The following is a 19,236-nucleotide window of genomic DNA, read 5'->3' as shown; positions in this document are numbered from 1 at the left end:
TTTTATTTTGTTTTTATGTTTGAGCTTATATATCTCTATTATCATAACAGTCTGAGTGATTCTGATTCCTGAACAGTAAACTTTAAAGTGTCAGCTTTGTGAACAAAGGTTGATTATGTATCTAGTCAGAAAGAATCATGAGCAGAAACCTTTTTTTTTGGGTATGTAATCGGTCTCCATGCCAAAAAAGGGGGTTACTAGTAAGGGGTTTTAACTAGCACAGAAAAGACATAGTTTCATGGCTTTTAGAAATTTGAATGCATAAATGGTTCTTCTAAACCTGGTTTTGTTTATAATTAAAGCATAATCATTAATGTTTTCAATTTTTTCTCCCCACCTTTTGTCTCTTGTACAGATCCAAAACTGACAGATTGAAAGCATTGCTCAGTGATTCAAAAGGAGAGCGTTCAAGAAGTTAAAAGACCATGAATTACAGCTGTGGCAAGCGACACTATAAACCTATAATACGGACCACGTAAAAGGAGGATATATTTTGGCATTATGGTCCCTGAACAGCTGTGATTGCCCTCAAGACACTTTTTTTTGCCCCCTAGATCTTGTGTCTTCGTAATCCTATTGGTCGTCCATCTCCCGTGATCATCGTTCTTAATTTTGAACCCTAAACTTCTTTCATTGCCCACCTTGATCAAAACAAATCCAGTTTTTTTGCTACAAATGGCCTGCAGGTTCAGCTTATCTTGTGCTTTTCCACCCTGCTTTCTCATCCTCTATCTCCCTATTTTTCTCCTCCTCCATGCACCTTCGTTTGTCAGGGGTGACTGCTGGCTAATTGAGGGGGATAAAGGTTATGTGTGGCTGGCAATCTGCAGTCAGAACCAGCCTCCATATGAGACAATCCCACAGCATATTAATAACACCGTCCATGACTTACGGCTGAATGAGAACAAGCTCAAAGCAATTTTTTTCAGCTCCCTCAGCCGATTCACCAACCTTACTGACCTCAACCTTACCAAGAATGAAATCTCCTACATTGAGGATGGTGCCTTCACAGGACAGGCCAATCTACAGGTCTTGCAGTTGGGATATAACAAGCTAACCAACCTCACTGAAGGGATGCTGGCGAGGGTTGGGTCGAATGCAGTGCCTGTATTTGCAGCATAACCTTATTGAGGTAATTGCAACTAATGCCTTCTGGGAGTGCCCAAGCCTTAGCAGTCTTGATCTTTCCTCTAATAAATTAACAAGGGCTGGATTCATCAACTTTCATTGTTTTGGGTGGACGGCTAATAGTGTGTGAACTGGCTGGAAATCCTTTCCATTGTGGCTGTGAGTTGTACGGCTTCCTTATTTGGCTAGAGGCATTTGATAATGTCACTCACACCTATGACAGGCTCCAGTGTGAAACTCCAAAAGAACTTTTTGGCTACCCTCTCCTAAATCCTAGAGGTAATCAGGGAAGAAATGCTCGTTCTATTCCTGTCATCCATGTGTAATAATGGAGTGACTGTTGGTGGCATAACAAGCCCTGCCTCCTGACCTAGACTCTTCTGGGATGGGGATAGATATTTATGATCAGATGGGACCTTATCACCAGCCCACAGCTTTCATCAACCACAGACCAAACATACAGCCCCACCATTAAGTTACAAACGGTCTCCCTCTCCTCTGCATCCCTCTTGGTTCAATACCCAAGCCCCTACAGTAAGATGTATATTCTAGTGCAGTATAACCTCACTTATGTATCAGAGGTCATGAACTTAAGGAACAAGAAAGAGATTGTTAGACTAAACAACCTAAAGCCCCACACAAATTACACCTTTTGTGTTGCCTCCATTCGCAATTCCCAGCGGTACAATCACACTTGTCTGTATTTTGCAACTCAGGCTCCAGGACCTGATAACTTGCGAGCAACCCCTTCTACCACCACCCATTACATTATGACCATTCTAGGCTGCCTGTTTGGGATGGTCATTGTGTTGGGCTTGGTGTTACTACTGCTTACGTAGACGTCGAATGCACGAGGAAAAGGAAAATTCTATTAGTGTTAAGAAAACTATCTTAGAGATGGCGCTATGGGCCAGAAGCAGCTGCTGCAGCAGCCAAGGATCCTACAGCCTTGCAGAAACTCCATGACCAGTCCCATCATCAACACCACCATGGCAAGTTGTCACAGTCAGCATCCTCTAGCTTGGGCATCCTTCATAGTTCAGCCAACACCACCTCTTCTCGACTTTCTTCCCTTCCACAAGTGGAGAAGATGGCTACAGCTTTTTCAGAAGCCATGGGCGCCAATAAGGGAAACTACATGGATGTAAGAATGTCAGCAGGAGGAGAGGAGCGAGTAAGAGATGGAGTTGTAACAAGGCTAGGGGATGAAATCACAAGGGGATGAAAATGGGTTCAATGGAGGAGATGAATCTGATGATGATGGCCGAGATTCAACATCGGAGATCTCCACTATTGCCAAGGAAGTGACAAGGTAAATCAGATTATCAATAACTGCATTGATGCGCTCAAACTAGACTCTGTAGCCGTTGTGGCAGCAGCTGCGGCCACTGCAACTACAGCGGATAACACTTCCTCTCCACCACCTCCTAGTGTCCCTTCATTAGCCAGGGGGCTAATTCCACTTTCCCCTACCATCACAGAGACATGCCAGATCATGTCGTCCCCTAAAAATCCGTCCTCTACCCCCTGTTCCTCTTGTTTTGCCCCTTTCTGAGCGGCCCGGCATCAGCGGAGGTGGGTTTCTTTCCCCTCCCTACAGGGACCCACCCCCAGCTACAGCATCACGGCCATTGCAGAGACAACTTAGTGCAGATGCTGCAGTTGTTCCTATAAACTCTGTTAAAAATCGCTGCAGCGTTTCTTCCGGTGGCTCTGTCAAAAGCGCTCGGATTTTCAATCTGGACATCCCTGACCCTCGAAGCACAGAGCCATGCAAGTATCCTGAGAAAGGCAGCCCTGTTCGGTGCGGGAGCCACTGGAGAGGCTGCCCTTAATAGGGGTTCATGGAGTCAGTAATGGCAGAGGAGATGGTGGCAGCGGGGGTGGAGGGGGAGCCGGTGGTGGCAGTGGTGGTTCGGGTGGGTGTGGTGTTGTGGTTGGAGGCGGGGGCAGCACAGCTCAGCAGCACCACTTGGAGGTGCACCCAGACTACCACTGCTCAGAGCACCGACACTCCTTCCCCGCCTCTACTATGAGGGTGCCACTGACTCCCCTGCCCAGAAAGTCTCCTTTCTAAAGCCTCTCACTCGCACCAAGAAGGACACTGCCTATTCACAGCTTTCTCCCCGCCACCACAATTACTCAGGGTATTCTTCTAGCCCTGAGTACTCCTCTGAGAGCACGCTTAAAATCTGGGAGCGCTTCCGACCATACAAGAAAAGCCCCCGTGAGGAGGCCTACATAGCCGCTGGTCATGCTCTTCGAAAGAAAGTGCAGTTTGCAAAGGATGAGGATCTCCATGACATTCTGGACTACTGGAAGGGGGTGTCAGCACAGCAGAAACTGTGATACTTGTGAGAGACGTGACAGCAGGAGGAGAGGTTGTGGAGAACAGAACCGATGACTCTTGAGACAGCTCGCAGACTCCATCAGCAGGTGCTTTGGTCCCTATAGGCCACCACAGAGACAAGTGTTCTGAAAGAGACAGAATGAAGCAGGTGTTTGTTTGTTTATTTGTTTTATTTGACAAAATTGAAAAACATAATACAAAAAAGTCCTCAAAGACATAACACATTTCCAACTGTCAAGGATAAAATACACAAAAAGCATTTGCTTATTTCCATTTATGTCTTCTGTATTAAAATAAAATAATAATAATAAAATAAAATAAATATTGGACAAATAAATCATAAATGGAATGCTATCCACATCAAGTTCAGAAACTTACCACAACAAACTTCAAAACATCAGTGATAAAACAACCATTTTTTTACTTTCCTTCGAAAAAACTGTCAACTTGTAAAGTTTGAGTACATCCAGGTAATTTATTTCAAGCTAGTATATAAAAATTATTATTTATTTTTTTACCATTTCACTCTCAAACCTACAAGGATATATATCATTACTGCTCCCCATTTTAGAATGACAGTGAACCTCTCTTACAAATACATAATATTCCAACAGATACTTTGGAACAATTTTCTTTAAAATCTTAAACACCATCACCAATTATTTATTTATTTTTTAAGTTACCCTCTTTTTAGACTTAAAAAAAACTAACAATTTTCCTATAATGTTCATCTCGCAAATGCATCAGTGGATGTTCTTTCAAAATAACCCTACACAACTTATTTTGAGCAGTCTGCAATTTATTTTTAATTTCTTTGAAATACTGCTATACCACAAAAACTGCATCATTATCAAAGTTTGACTGCACTAATGCACCAGCTAACATTTTTTACATTTCAGTATATAAGAAAGCCGCCATTTTTTTTATTTTTTTTATTTAATTTACAAATTTTTGATTTTCTAATTTCTCCTGTCAAATTACTGTCCAAAGCACAAACCAGATATTTTACTTCTCATTTAGGTGTAATAATTTGATTTTCAACCTTTACTTCTAATCTAAGCAGTCGAGCCAAATAATAAAACTTTAGCTTTCCCCAAATGTAAGAAAGTTTATTATGGCAAAAACCATTTGGAGACCTCTTCAGTCTCTCTACTTAATTTATTTTCAATAGTTTCCTTCCTCTCATGATACACAATTCTAAACTGCATCATCTGCATATAATAAAAGCTTATTTGAGTAGGCCGTTTTAAAATAATTAATATATAATAATTAAAAAGTAAAGGACCTAATACACTCCCTTGCTTTATCCCGTATGACATGGTCAGACATTCTGAAAACACCACATTTAAAATCTACTATTTGACACCTATTTTCAAGGTAAGATGTAATCTTAAAAAAAAAAAAAGTAAGGATAAAAAAAGGAGAATACTGTGATCGACTGTATTAAATGCTTTTTGTGGATCTAACAGTCCCACCCCCACTTAACTTCCTTTTATACTTTTCTTTTCTTATATAACCTGTTAAATATAAAAGTGTTTCTCCTTAAACCAGATTGAAACTCATACAATATACTATGTTTAGAAGATAGTGTTCAATTTGCTAATTTTTTTATTTTATTTAGCTTTTGATGATGCACTCAAAATTGACACCAGCCTATAATTATAATGCTCAAACCAACTATCTTTCTTTAAAAGGGAAATAAGTATTGCTTGCTTTAATTAATCAGGAACCTTACCTTGACAAATTGAAAAATTTAAAATATGGGTAACCATTGGAGTAAAAAATGTTTTTTTTTTTTTCTGAATTCTGAATTCTAACTAACCCTTTTGCTTTACTAATTTTATAGGGATACTCCACCCCCGATATTAAAATTTTGTCATTAATCACTTACCCGCATGTTGTTCCAAACCCATAAAAGCTTAGTTCGTCTTCGGAACTCATTTTAAGATATTTTGGATGAAAACTGGGAGGCTTGAGACCATCCCATAGACTGCCAAGTAAAATACACTATCAAGGTCCAGAAAAGTATGAAAAGCATTGTCAGAATAGTCCATCTACCATCAGGGATTCAACTGTAATGTTATGAAGTGACAAGTATACATTTTGTATGCGAATTAAACTAAAAATAACGACTCTATTCAATTTGGAGAATTTGAGCAGTACACAGGCAGCTTATGCCCTTTTGTGTCAGCCACTCTGCACTGATTCACTGTTTTATTTCAAATCAAAGGTAAATATACATAGAAAACATATCCTTGTGGCATAGCTGACAAAAAAAGAGCGTAAGCTTCCTGTACTGCTTAGATTCTCCAAAATGGCACTATGCTGATGTGGAGACACAAAGGAGACAAATTGTTTAATAAAGTTGTTATTTTTGTTTTATTCGTATACAAAAAGTATTGTCGTCACTTCATGACGTTACGGATGAACCACTGATAGCAGATGAACTATACTTTTCTGGCCCTTGACAGTGTATTTTACTTGGCAGGCTATGGGACAGTCTCAAGCCTCCCCGTTTTCATCCAAAATATCTCATTGTGTTCGGAAGACGAACTAAGCTTTTACAGGATTGGAACGACATGGGGGTAAGTGATTAATGCCAAAATGTTATTTTTGGGATGGAGTATCCCTTTAAGATTATTTTTTTAAAAATTTTACAAAATTCCTCCTGGCGTAACACCGCATCAAGTATAAAACTCCTTCACTAATTTATCATTAAATATACCAATTTGTGCTGGAAGCTCATTTACCAATTTTTCTGCAATCATTGTAAAAATTCCATGAAAATGATTTGCTACCTTTATCTGATCAGATTTCAATCTTCCCATTTACATTAAAGCTAATTTTAGAAAATTGTATCTTAGTCTTTTTTAGGTACCCTAAATCATTCAATACTCTCCTACATTTTTGAGAATCCTGCTTCATTTCACTAATCCTATCCTTAAACATATATATATTTTATGTTTAAATATCTCAAAATTATCATTATTTCTATCCCTTTAAAAAAAAAAAAAAAAAACTTAAAACTATTATTATGATCTTTAATTGCCTTTAAAATACTATCCTTCATCCAAGATTCAGTCCTTTGCTTAATTCTTATTTCTTTATAAGGTGCAACATTACTCAAAACTTAAAAAAAATAAAAATAAAATAAAAATAATAAAAATAAAAAAATCATCTGAAACCTGTCCCAGGCCATATCCACCTCATCAAACTACAACATTTTAGTCCAGTCAACCTTAATAAGTTCTTCTACATAAACTTCTGGACTGTATTTTTTGAGATCTGAATTTCACTGTATTATGTTGCCTTATAGCCTCTCTCCTAGATTTCCTAATTACATATACTATACAATGATCACTAATACCAGCATCCAAAGCACCACTTCTAAAAACCTTAGAATTATCAGATACCAATACAATGTCAATGACAGTTTTAGTTTTATGCGTAATACTAGTAGGATCCACAATAATCTGTTTCAATGCATATGATTCACCAAATAAATTAAATTGTTTATAAATTGAAGTATCATGTTTTTGCATATCCGTATTTAATCCCCCATAGTTATTATCTCTTGTCCAATATTGAAATTAGAAGCACTTAAAATCTCATCAAGTCTCTCATAAAAGTCATTCTGATCAGGTGGGTGATAGAAAATACCCGCCAAAATTGGTATACTCTTAGGTAAAAAAAAACCCCTAGTGTTCCAAGCTTAAGGCATATATAAGCAACCAACCAGAAATGCACAGGAAATGTGGCACTTAAAAAGGCATCCAGTTTCAGTTTAGAATCCTTCCATTTTACCTTGTGTCCGACCTATGTTCTATTGCACTGTGGTTTGAAAAGATAATAGCCTTAAATGAGGAATTAGTGGTTTTATTTTACAAATGCCCGATTATAGACTCGAGTTATGGTGGTAACTGATGCTTGTCAAGATGATCGTTCTACAATGTTAATTAGTAAGAGGGAAAAATAAAAGTTGTGAGCTTTGCTGAAGCCACAGGTCAAAACATGGATACCCTGTTCACACCCATTCCCTAATGTTAGCTCAAGCAAAGCATATTCATTGATTTGAGACACCTACACAAATTTTACACCGTGTGTGGGACACACTTATCAAACCAGAGGCAGCCACTTGGACATGCTTTATATTCAAGCAATGTGGCAATTCGATGAAACACACAATGCTAATTCCTTCTTGGCATTAGTTTGCGGCACAGTGAGCCTCAAAATACTTTTTTTTTTAATTTGTAGAGACTTTAGACAGTTTTTACTTGACCTGTTTTTCTAAGAAGTGAAAGAGTAAAATGGGTTCAAGAATGGAAGCTTTATGTCTCAGTTTGATTCTAAAAGTGGCAGCCAGATATAGACCCCAATGCAGTAATACGCTGATATACACAAGAGTTAACCATTAGGTATTAAATATTAAGGGAAGTTACGCAAAGAGTTTGCTTTGTTTAGCCTGTTGGGAGGCAAAATGCCAAAGCTTAACTCAGTGACACACTTTCACAATATGGCCAACTTAATTTGGAAGCTATAATTTCATGAAATGTTAAACATATAATTTCATAATAACTGTCTTGCTGGTGTTTGAGTAAAACTTTGCAATGACCTATTAAGCTTATGACAGGCACAGAAAACCTTGAACAGACTTCACATATAAAATACTTGCACATTTTCACCCATTGATTCCACAGAATCTGATGCCATATTTGTATTTCAGTGATTAGTTGGTCAGATATACTTTCATTAAATACTACAGTAGCTTCTCCCTATTGATCTGACCTTCTTTTTCCTGTTATAAGCCACTTCTCTTGACCTTATGTCGGTTGTGGTCAAGCGAAAGATCTTATGAAACAAATTCAATCTCATTTTTTAAGACCATGTTATTGTGCTTGCATGACTTTATTGGGAAAATTAAATAGTAATTTGCAGCAGAGGAGTCAGGAGGTCACAGAGGTGCTAATATTATTAACACTGCCAGATTGGAGAAGTGATTGAAATTAATCTTGCCCTTTCCGGTCAGGTCACCACCCACAATGCATCCCTGGAGTTTTTCCTGTTTCGTCCGTGGCAATGAAAGGCAAGCTGAAGCTCTTCTTTAGAGCAATTTATTGGCTTTAAAATATACATTGAACTCTACAAAATAGGCCTTTGGGCTTTGAAATTTCAGGCAATGGTATTTTTGACAGCAAAAACTAGGATTTGTTAGATTTGTTAACTAATGAATGTAGATTTCAATAAATTATGCTTGACATGCACTGGGTTTTCTCTCTCTCAAGTGCAAACGTCGTTAGAATTCAGCCTGTACATGGAAATTGATCTTTATTTTACAGTTGCATTTGGCCAGTGTTAAAACTTAAGAACTCTCAGCATGCATCAATTATACTGTATTGTCACATCATCCTTCAAGGTTCAAACTCAATACTCGGTAATCAAGTCAAAATTCAAAGGTTTGCCTTGTGAACCATTTTACTAAAACCTCTCATTGGGAACTTCAGATTGCAGTCAATTACAAGTCACTGAGAAAAGACAAGATGAACATTAGGTACTCTGTTTAGAAAGAAGTTATATTAATGCTAAGCTAATGTTTTGTGTATCTGTATAGAATAGTGTGAGAATTGAACAGTATATGGACATCTACAAGTCTACATGGATTGATATGAATATCACTGACAAACCCATAGCAAGTGCTTGCAACAAAACGACAAACCCACATATGCATATATTCCACCATCATTAGCTTTCTTGAAATCTCATTTATTCCTATTTAAGACTCCAAAAGATTTTTTATTTTTATTTTTTACTATTTTCCTAAATTCAGTTAGGAGATTAGTTTTCTAAACAGCCTCAAGGCTTGCGTTATTGCACTGTGGTTGGTAGATACCAATCTAAGACAATTGGAGATAAATTATTATGCTCTTGGAATGTTTTAAATATATTGTTGGCATATGGGAATGACAGTTATTTGTGGTTTGATTCCCTGCTGAAAAGTTTTTTTTTTTTTTTTTTTTTTTTTTTAACTTGTGTTTAACTTGTGTATGACCAATGTGTGTATGGTCTTGATGTAACTGATGGCTGACTGTGAAAACTGTGACAAACACACAACCGACAAGATAACAATCTGTACTAACAATGGTTACATATAGTATATGTACAAGTAGTATTAGATTTCCAATGGGTATGTCCAGTGAAAACAAAATCGCTGTATGTGTACACGTACATACAAATACTCACAAACATATACACAAAGGCATATGCAGAGTCTACAATCTACACACAATGTGTAAGTTTACAGACACATAGTCTTAAAAGTGCCCTCTTGGCACAAAGAGCAAATTATTTTAAAGGACGGTGCCAAACATTTGTAAGATTGTAACTGTTATTTATTTGTAACTGCATTGTGAATGAAATGTCATTGATGTAGTTGCCATTTATTTAATGTGACTTTAAATTTCGGGGGAAACTATATATTAACATAATGGATTCATTTTTGTCTGCCAGAATGCCCTCCTGATCATGTGTACTCAAGGCCAAAACCTGGATGCTTTTGCATAATTTTGATGTGGATAGTGTTTTGATTGATTCCCAGTTATATTATTTTGCTTAATACATCCTAATTGTGGTCAAAGTAATATAATTAATGTATAATTAACATCAGGGCTGTATTCATTTGCAAAAAAACAAAGACATTCTGCAGGTTTCCTAAGAGTTCAAGCATTCTGAATCCGGAACTTACTGGAAATACCTCAGGAAAAAAGCAGTTTTTCTCACATAAATGCCACTGTAACTCCCACAAAATGGGTGAGTAGAGGTCCCCTCTCTATACGGTTTTACAGAGAACCATAGTTTCAACGATTTCCGTCCTCCCACTAATAAAGTTTTAAGCAGCGAAAGACTTACGGCCCACAATTCTCTGGCCTCCTACCATCTTGTACATGGAGATAATAAGCCTTTCAAAACCAACCATTGTCCTCTGATGCACTTGTCAAATTTAGTTGCATGTTCAGAGTGTGATGAAGCCTTTTTGCTCTTTTTCCCCCTCCTTTTTTCCTGCTAATATATTGTGCCAGCAATTTCTCTTTCATATCTCTATTCCTCATGAGTGTTCGTGCTTATGCTCCTGAAGCCTTGATGAAATGAATTTGGTGTGCGGTTAGAAAACACAGAAAGGTTTTCTTGTTTTAATGAGCTGTGCGTACTTTCAACTGCTTTAATCAGGCCAGGCCCCCCCAAGACCCCTGATCAGACACCAGAACAAGGAATAAAATGTCATTCGCACTCTCCATGGCACCACTCCGGGTTTAATGCAAAAAGACTCGAATTGCAGAGCATACCCAACCCCCTTATATCGAGAAGGGTATTAACTCAGCAGGTTAACCAAGGCCTTAGAGAAGAACCCGCTGTGATTAAGGCTCGAGTTTTGCATTCCTTTCAGTCAAACAATTTTTGAGTAATAAGTGAACCGAGTCTGGGGAAGAGAACAAATTTAAGCAAGCGATGGATCGGCACATGGTATAAATATAGCTTCAGTAATAAGGTCAGGTTTGACATAGTCTCAGACTCAGACGTCACGCCCACAGACACAAAAGTGGAAACACTTCAGGAGTGTCGAAGTCGTCATCGGATTGGTTGAATTAAACAGTATTTCCGCAAAACGTGTGTGTCGCGTTCTTTAATGTTCTGCCTGGAAACAAAGATTTCGTGGCGCCAAACCCCCTCATGAAAGAAGAAAGAAACCGTTTTTACAACAGTGATGACGAACGCTTATCAAAATCAACTAAACGCTGGATTTTAAAGAGTAGGTGAAATATTTAATGTTTGCGGCATAGAATTGTAAAAATGTTAAAGAGTTTTACACACAACGGTCTATGTAATTACAAAACTAAATGTAATTGGTTTGACGTAGATTACTAAGTTAGTTGTTTTTATGACAGCTTTGCAAACTGCCTTGTTTTATGTGTAAACTATTTGAAGTTACCAAACACTCTACTTTTTAATTCATCTATATGTTATTCAAACTTCTTTTAGTCAATTCCTACTTTTCTAGTAGTTAATTTGGTCATCTTGTTCAAAGTTATCAAAAGCAAAATCTCAAGTAAAGGTAGATTTACGCCATAGAGAAGCTCTTGAGGGCAAACTTGACCTTCCATGTCTACATCCAACTCCAAAAGTCTCCTCAACAGCTTTGCTTCAAGAGGTCAGGCTCACTATTTTGGTATGTATTGTTCACTTTTTTCCAATTCGTACAATTCCCAGTGCATAAAAAACGGATTGAATATCCTGTTAGGGCACCTTAGAGAGATACAATGGGTTTTGAACGCTGCTTCATGTTGATTTTATATCAGAACTGAGTTGGCACGGTCAACAATAGCCTAAAGGCACTTTAAAGACTAACTTCCAAGTTTCAATAACAGATATTTCTCCATCTATTCAAATTTTGCAAGTCTACCAAACATCTCTATACTTCTTTTAGGGCCGGCAATGTCAAAAAGTATGACAGAAAGACAATGCAGCCATCTTTATACTGTGAGGGTCAAGCTGAGGTTGAGGGCCACACTGAGCAAACGGGGGAAAAAACACAATTCCACAGTTATTTTTGAGAGAAAACAGACAAAGGTTAAAATGCCAAAGATGTGCCTCACGGCACAGCTCAACCCGATTCATTTTTAATGTGCCTCAGACATCAAACTTCCCTAGGTCTTGTAAATTCTGACAGGTTGTGAAAAGTTCTGTTATATACACTTTTAATGCATACGTACTCTATGTGTCTTTATGTGTGCCAGTTTTGAGGAAAAGGTATACAGGGGGTCTTTTGGAAATGGCGTCTGTAATGCTTTTCACCCTAAGCAGGGATTTAATTACCCCTATATGCCAAAGCCGAGGGATTGCTGCTTTTTATCATGCCGTGAAAAGATTAAATTGTCCCTCAATAGGTTTTCTTTTCTGTCTGTTTTATTAGCTGTCAAGACTGGTAGACTGTTAGACAAATACATTAGTTTACGGCATCTCAGATTTGTTGAGAAAATATGCCATTCAATTTCATATTTGCAGTCCCTTGGAGTAATAATAAATACAGTTTATTTTGCAGGTTGCATTGATCAGTCCGGATAGGCAGCGATATTGGCCAAAGGCGCATTTACGACCTCTCTCATGTGTTAGATGTGTCCATTTCTTGTTTAACCAGGCAATCAATCTTTTCATGATGACCATAGGGGCGTCTGATTTTTTTATTCATCAATTCAAGAACACCCTTACAGCATTTTCCAACCCCTTTGAGGTTTCTGAGCTATAGATGGTGTGGATATTTCATTCAGAGTTGAGTGAAATGCTTTGATAGTCGCAAGGAACCCCTGAGACGTGGTGTATACGCAACAGGAAAAGAGATTAGATTTTTTCACTCATATCCTACCGTATGTGCACAATACTGCTTTCCGCGATCACTAAATGGAGGGCCTCCGGTTATCGCAACGAGGATGACTTTTATACATCTACAGCGTTTGAGTTTGAGAGAGCGATAAATGTGAAAAAGTGCTTCGGTGGAAATTCAAAAAGCGGTTTGTTTCAACCTCAGGGCGTGATGTTCCATTTAGAAACATGCAAAGTGGATGTGCCACACTAGAGTGAGTGAGAAGAAAAGAAAAGAAAAAGAGAGGAAACACTATGAGATATTCACTCAAGAAGGAAGAGGAGGAAAACACAAATCCTCTTAAAGTAAGGGACATGGTTTTGCTCTTTGATTTTCCTCTCACTTTAAAAGTCAGCTTGAAATGGTGTTAGCAAACCATGTTACTAGTGGAATGGTGCAGGATTTTAAGTGAAACAGCATATTCACTGAGATCGGAACATAGTGTGGGATATGATTTTATCCAATGGGAATTGTTCGGATTGTGGAAATTGTCTCCATATTAAAGGTGGTTAGAGGTGAAGGGTTGGAAAATAAGAGGACTTAAATGTCAGCTGAAGAGAAGTGTCATTTCTGTATATTTTGATGAAAGATTAGTTAATTGCCTTCAACTTAACTAAACAATTGTTCACCATATTGATGAGGGAGCAGATATTTGCAGATTGAATGTGAAAAGCTGCATTACATGAAATGCACATTTTGTTTACAAATTTATTTTGGGTATATGCTTAACTGCACAACAAAAAAAAATTATATTATAATAATTTTGGATAGTTGACATCATATCGCATGACCATTCTAAACATTTAACCAACTATTATTATTATTATTATTATTATCATAATTATTATTCTTACACTTCCATTCAAACGTTTGAGGTCAGTAAGATCTTTTTTTCAAACTAATTAATACGGTATTTCAGAAAGGATGTAATAAATTGATCAAACATGCCAGTAAAAGACTTTTTATATTTTGCCACAAATATGTATTTTTTTAAATATATATATTTTATCTGTTCTTTTGCACCACGTCAGCAGCACGTCAGTAGTGTACTGTATGTTAATAACCTTTTATGTAAATGGTCAAAATTTCTTTCTAAATGCGCTGGATATAAAAGCCGACCGTATGCAGCTGTGCTGCAATTGCTTTGCCCTTTCTGTTGGGTTGCCTTGCTCTGACCTCCATCGGTTTTAGTTTTGTTTATTAAGTTATTTTATTTTGAGTTGAGTTGATGAATTGAGACAGGGCTATGAGAGCATGCACTAATGCAGACTCAAGGACGGCTCGGCGGCTGTCAGTACATAATAGATAAGACCAATAAATTAGGCCTCTTGTGTCCACTATTTCTAAAACCCTGCTGCTGGCTTTGTGCTACTTTGTATTTTAAATAATGAATTCAAAATGGACCCTATCTGCATATTTAAAGAAAAAAAATTGTATGCTCAAATCTTCAATGAACTTCCATGAACCTCTTTAAAGATCACTATCAAAGTCATTAGCTCGCTTATGTCAAATAGCCATATTAGGAGAATTATCTCAATGTTACTGAAATGGAGATAGATGGCCTGTCCGTTTTTGTCAATTTAGAGCCTTTTTAGCTGACAATACATTATTTAGAATAAAAATTAAAAGGATCTAGGATCCCCATCACTAAAAACACAGCTTCTGGTTTAATTCCAACCATATCTACTAGTCCTTGCTAGCTTTTGTTTTAGTTCTGTCTTTTTCTCTCAGCGTTTTGTTGAAAGAGCATTCCCAAATGAAGAGGATAATCCAGCTCCTAAATAAAAGAGCCTAGTTGGCGCTTTCATCGTGGCATTTTATCGTTCCAACCCAATTTCAAAAGCTTTTATGATTTGGGAATCAGGCATAGAAGAAGCTAGCGCTACATAAGCTAGCCTAGCTGTGGTGGTGCTATCAGTTTCCAGTAATATCATTTAATGAGGTTTGAAATTGCCAACAAACAAAGCTGCTAATAAAGCACTTAGCATCATGCTAAAGATTCTCTGTAGATAGAGATGTTTGTTGCCTGGCAGTGAGAGGATTAGCATGCTAGTTTCTTATGAAACATGTAGTTTGTTTATTTTGTGTGTGGCATGGTATCCCATATGCTGAGCGAGTGACTTGCAATCAGGCAACTCATTTTCCTCGGTTCACATTTGGCGGTCATCCGAAGAGAAGGTAATTTTACAAAGCAGCATGTTTTCAACCTCTTGCCAGGTGTGATATTCGGAATGTGTCTAATTCCAGCAGTCTCTAAATGAGTCTACGGCCAGCATGTGGGATCTTGTGCTCTCTGCATGCATAATATGCTGGAGATAATCATCTTGGAGTTAGCGCAGCATAGCAATCTGTTGCCGACAGCCTGAAAAGCGCTGTATTGATTCAAGTTAACAGATGCCATGATGCATTTTCCCATTTTCACGTTTTTGATTTGATTTATGTGATATTTCAAATTCCTTCTCTTGTTTTATCTTAAACACAAAGTAAAAAACAAAAAAAAAACAGTGATGTATTTCCAACCTTGCATAAAGGCCAATGGTTGCTTGTTGTTGTTGCCTAGAGCTGATCAGGAGTGCGTTGTGGGAATCTGGCATTTAAAAATAACAATCGGCTATGAACCATATTAGGATTGATTTATGTGTTTCTGCATTATCTTTTTGTTAATTTATTTATTCTGTCAATGTGCACCGATCAAGTTTACAATGTTTAGGTCACCTGAATAGAGTCACTTACTGAAATGAAGGAAATGAGAAACATCTGTGAATTTTGTAAAGAGTCTATGACTGTTTTTCTACCAAGCTTGTTCTGTATATCATTTTTGGGGGTGGGTCCAGAGTGTATATGGGGAGGTTTTTTTTTTTTTTTTTAATGGTCGGGGTTGTGCAATGATCTGTAATTAAGATGATGGAAACTATAGACTGAAAAAAAAAGAGATTAAAATGAAATAAAGTGTTATATTTGCATGATTTCCTGTATTTTCAATGAGCCTAAAATTTATTGTTGTGTATATTGAGTGGATGTATGTCTAAAACACTATGAAACTGAAATTCAGAGTTTTTTTTTCTGTGATGTTTTGTCATTTTATTTCCCCCCAGGCTTTATTGACTTTATTTTTTCAGGCATTTCTTCCACTGCCATCACATTTAAACTCATTTACATGTATAATGTATTCAAACTGTCGCAGTAAATGAATCAATTACTTGATGAAACTTTGTAAATGTTACTGTGTACCATTAATTTTCTTTGGCCTTCATCAAACAACTCAAACTAATCTGATGTTTTCGCTCCGTACTAGTGGGGTTAATTGACATGCATCCCTGTTTTAAAAATGATGAGCATTTATTGGTCAGACAGGTCAACCGTTGAGAATTCTAACACCAAACTATTAGCATTTGTGAATTAATCCCATTACTAATTAATGCCAACTCACCCCCTCAGTGTTTGACCCAGGAATGCAGAAATTGCTTAAGCATTTCACTTAATTCTTTAATTATTTTATATTTAATGTAATCCAAATATAGTGGTGAACTTGATGAGGGTCCTATGGTAAATTGGTTTCGGTATAACCTTGGTCAATTGTGGTCTCCAGTGGCATTTCCAACCCATTTCATCGACATAGTTCACTGTTGGTTTCAATTTCTACCTGATGTTTGTTTGCTACTTAATTAACTCAACTTAGCACAAGGTTAATGTTTAGAAGTCAGTACACATTCGAGAGTGAAGTTTACATCGCACATTTGAGTAGTGTTCCTCTAGGTTCCTCTTGTGCTGAAGTCTTTGTTGATCTTTACCGTTTTAACAGCATTGATTAATCACCTCTCCTAGTTATTGATCTTCAGACATCCCAGAAGGCTTGTCTTCAACTGCTTTCTTAAGAGAGGTTTATAATGAAGGCATCTTTGGACTGTCAAAACAAGTACTGAAAGGACCATTTGTCAACTCATTCGATTCCTTGTCAAGAAAAATGGACAAATTCTTATGACAGTCGAACTTCTCTGGAAAACCGTATCCCTTGATGACTTAATTGTGAGATACTTATGTATAATTCACAGTATAATCTGTGAGTTGGAAGCCTGAAAACCACTTGCTCAGAGACTATGATGGACCAAATTCAATCCATCTGACAAATAAACTCCACCAGCCACAATCGATTGGACACATTCTTGTTCCAACCCATGTGGGATGGGGGAATTGGCATATCTTGGGAGTCTTTGAGTGTCTGATGAAGTTGTGTTTTTATCCCATCAATATACTCAATTTGATATTAGCATTCAAAATCAAAAGTAAGATGTTATACTGATTTTGAGAAATTGGGTTCCACATCAGAATGTGACCACTGGCGTCTTGGTTTGCCTGTACTTAATTAACCCCCGTGTCTCAGAGAGAACAAGACGTTGGACAAGAGGTCACAGGTTATGTTTGATCACCAGAGCTAGAAGCTCTTTCGCACCTCATTACGATGAAAGGCAGATTGATTTTGGATCCATGTATATTATAAAATATTTTTTCCCTCTGCATGGACCGATAAAAATAGGTGATTCAGTTGAACACTGGTCCATTGTTAAATGTGACATTCATTGCTCTGTTTGGTCTTTATTTGGTGGAAAATTTTCATTCTTTGTCTCTCAATTTCTGTACAAAATATCTATTTCTATATTTGCAATAAATTTGTATATATAAAAAAAAAACATGTTTGTGTTGAGTTCTGTTCCCCGGCATGCTCAAGGACTGTTTTTATTGATCCCTTAATTATATCTATCCATCTATCTATGGTTCTATAGTTCTACCATTCTGTCGTTCTGTCTGTGTCTGTCGTTCATATTAGTTCGTGAATTGATTCTATGTATCAAAATATCAATTTCTATTATTCTGTTCTTTTAAATCAACAGACAGTTATATGATAATAATGCATCCTCAAGGAATTGATTTGATCTAAATTAAATATTAAGTTTATTATTTAATGAGGTCTTAATTTAATTATTGAGTTACTGCCACAGTGATTTAATGTTTTAATGTCTTTCATTTGCAGGCTAAGCACATATTGATATGCAGTTAAATGTGATTAATTTGAGCCACCTTTTCAACCTTTTCAACACAGAACATCGAGCTTACGGATGCAACCAAAGAATCTAATGAGAAAGCACCATTTTCTCCCATTATGACTGAGTGAATGGCCTGAGAGGAAGAGCTTGAGTACGAAAGCGAGAGACTGAGTGATGACTCTGACTCAGCTAATGTGTTGTCAGTGTTTGCGATGACTAAAATGAGGTAATGGCAAAACATCTTACACTTTTACACACAACAACACACACTCGCTATAAGCAAAAAGACAAGAGCAGGAAGCAAACTGTCCTAAACGCACATACCCAGAATCCACCCATAAACAAATACCCAGTTTAGCGCTGTACACAGCCAGTAACAACTGCATAGCAGTACAAACAAGCTGTTGTTTATCTCATTACAGAATGTTGGCCCATTAATTAATTTGGCTCTATAATTTCCCCTATTTGTACCAACCTATTTGTAAGTTTATATCAAATACTTATAACGGAACCAGAGGGTTGAGTCTAATTCACTCACTGTGTCTATTTGGAGTGCTGCAGCAACCCCAAACCTGACCATGCATGTTCACTGGGACAGAGATGAGTGTGTGTTTTTAATTAATTCTTTATGGGAGCTTAGCAGTAGGGTACAGCGGGACTGACAGAAGGGCGGTGGAAATGTTGAGAGCATCAGAAAATTAGTAAATGCCGAAGTTCCTTATACTCACTTCCTTTTCTCTGGGCCTAGCCCTTGCTTTTATCCTTTCTCTTCACCAGATTGAATACCGAGAGCATTATATTGTGCTTCAGCTGCTGATGTATGGAGCCGTGTGAGCCGTTATGGTGTGTGTCGAGGCTGTAATGAGTGGGCTGGATCAATAGAATTGCGGGGAGGGATGGGGATTTCATACGGCACCCTGCTTGCTGATTTAAGGGTCACAAAGGGTGTTTATGTCCGCCCGTAGCGTAATGGACTCACTCTGCTTCTTGTCCCCATTCCTGATTCATTTTCAGCTCATGGCATGTCAGGAACTGCAATGAATGGTACGACTGAACTCCCCCTTGCCCTCAAGACCTTGATGGGATATTCCGAGGTCCTCTCCTATTACTCATTTGAATGGTCATTGATGGATTCCTCCAATCAATGAAACGCACTGCTCTGGTTTAATCAGGAGTGCGGGTGGAATTCTAATCTTTGGATTGGTGTTTAATTCCAAGCATGCAGGTTTTTGTCTTTTGTTGAAAATGGTTTCTGTTGTATTCAACTGTCGTAGGACTGCTGAAGTTCTGTGGAGAAACAACAACAT

At 37.6% G+C, this 19,236-nt stretch overlaps 1 pseudogene; it reads left to right on the top strand.

The window, feature by feature from the left end:
• The first annotated feature begins 675 nt into the window (after positions 1-675).
• LOC113093848 (protein phosphatase 1 regulatory subunit 29-like) lies at positions 676-3,537 on the top strand (annotated as a pseudogene).
• The last annotated feature ends 15,699 nt before the right edge of the window (positions 3,538-19,236 follow it).

This window comes from Carassius auratus, unplaced genomic scaffold (genome assembly GCF_003368295.1).
Source record: "Carassius auratus strain Wakin unplaced genomic scaffold, ASM336829v1 scaf_tig00215180, whole genome shotgun sequence".
Taxonomy (NCBI): domain Eukaryota; kingdom Metazoa; phylum Chordata; class Actinopteri; order Cypriniformes; family Cyprinidae; genus Carassius; species Carassius auratus.
The sequence above is the reverse complement of the archived record's forward strand: the minus strand, read 5'-3'. Positions and strand labels throughout refer to the sequence as shown.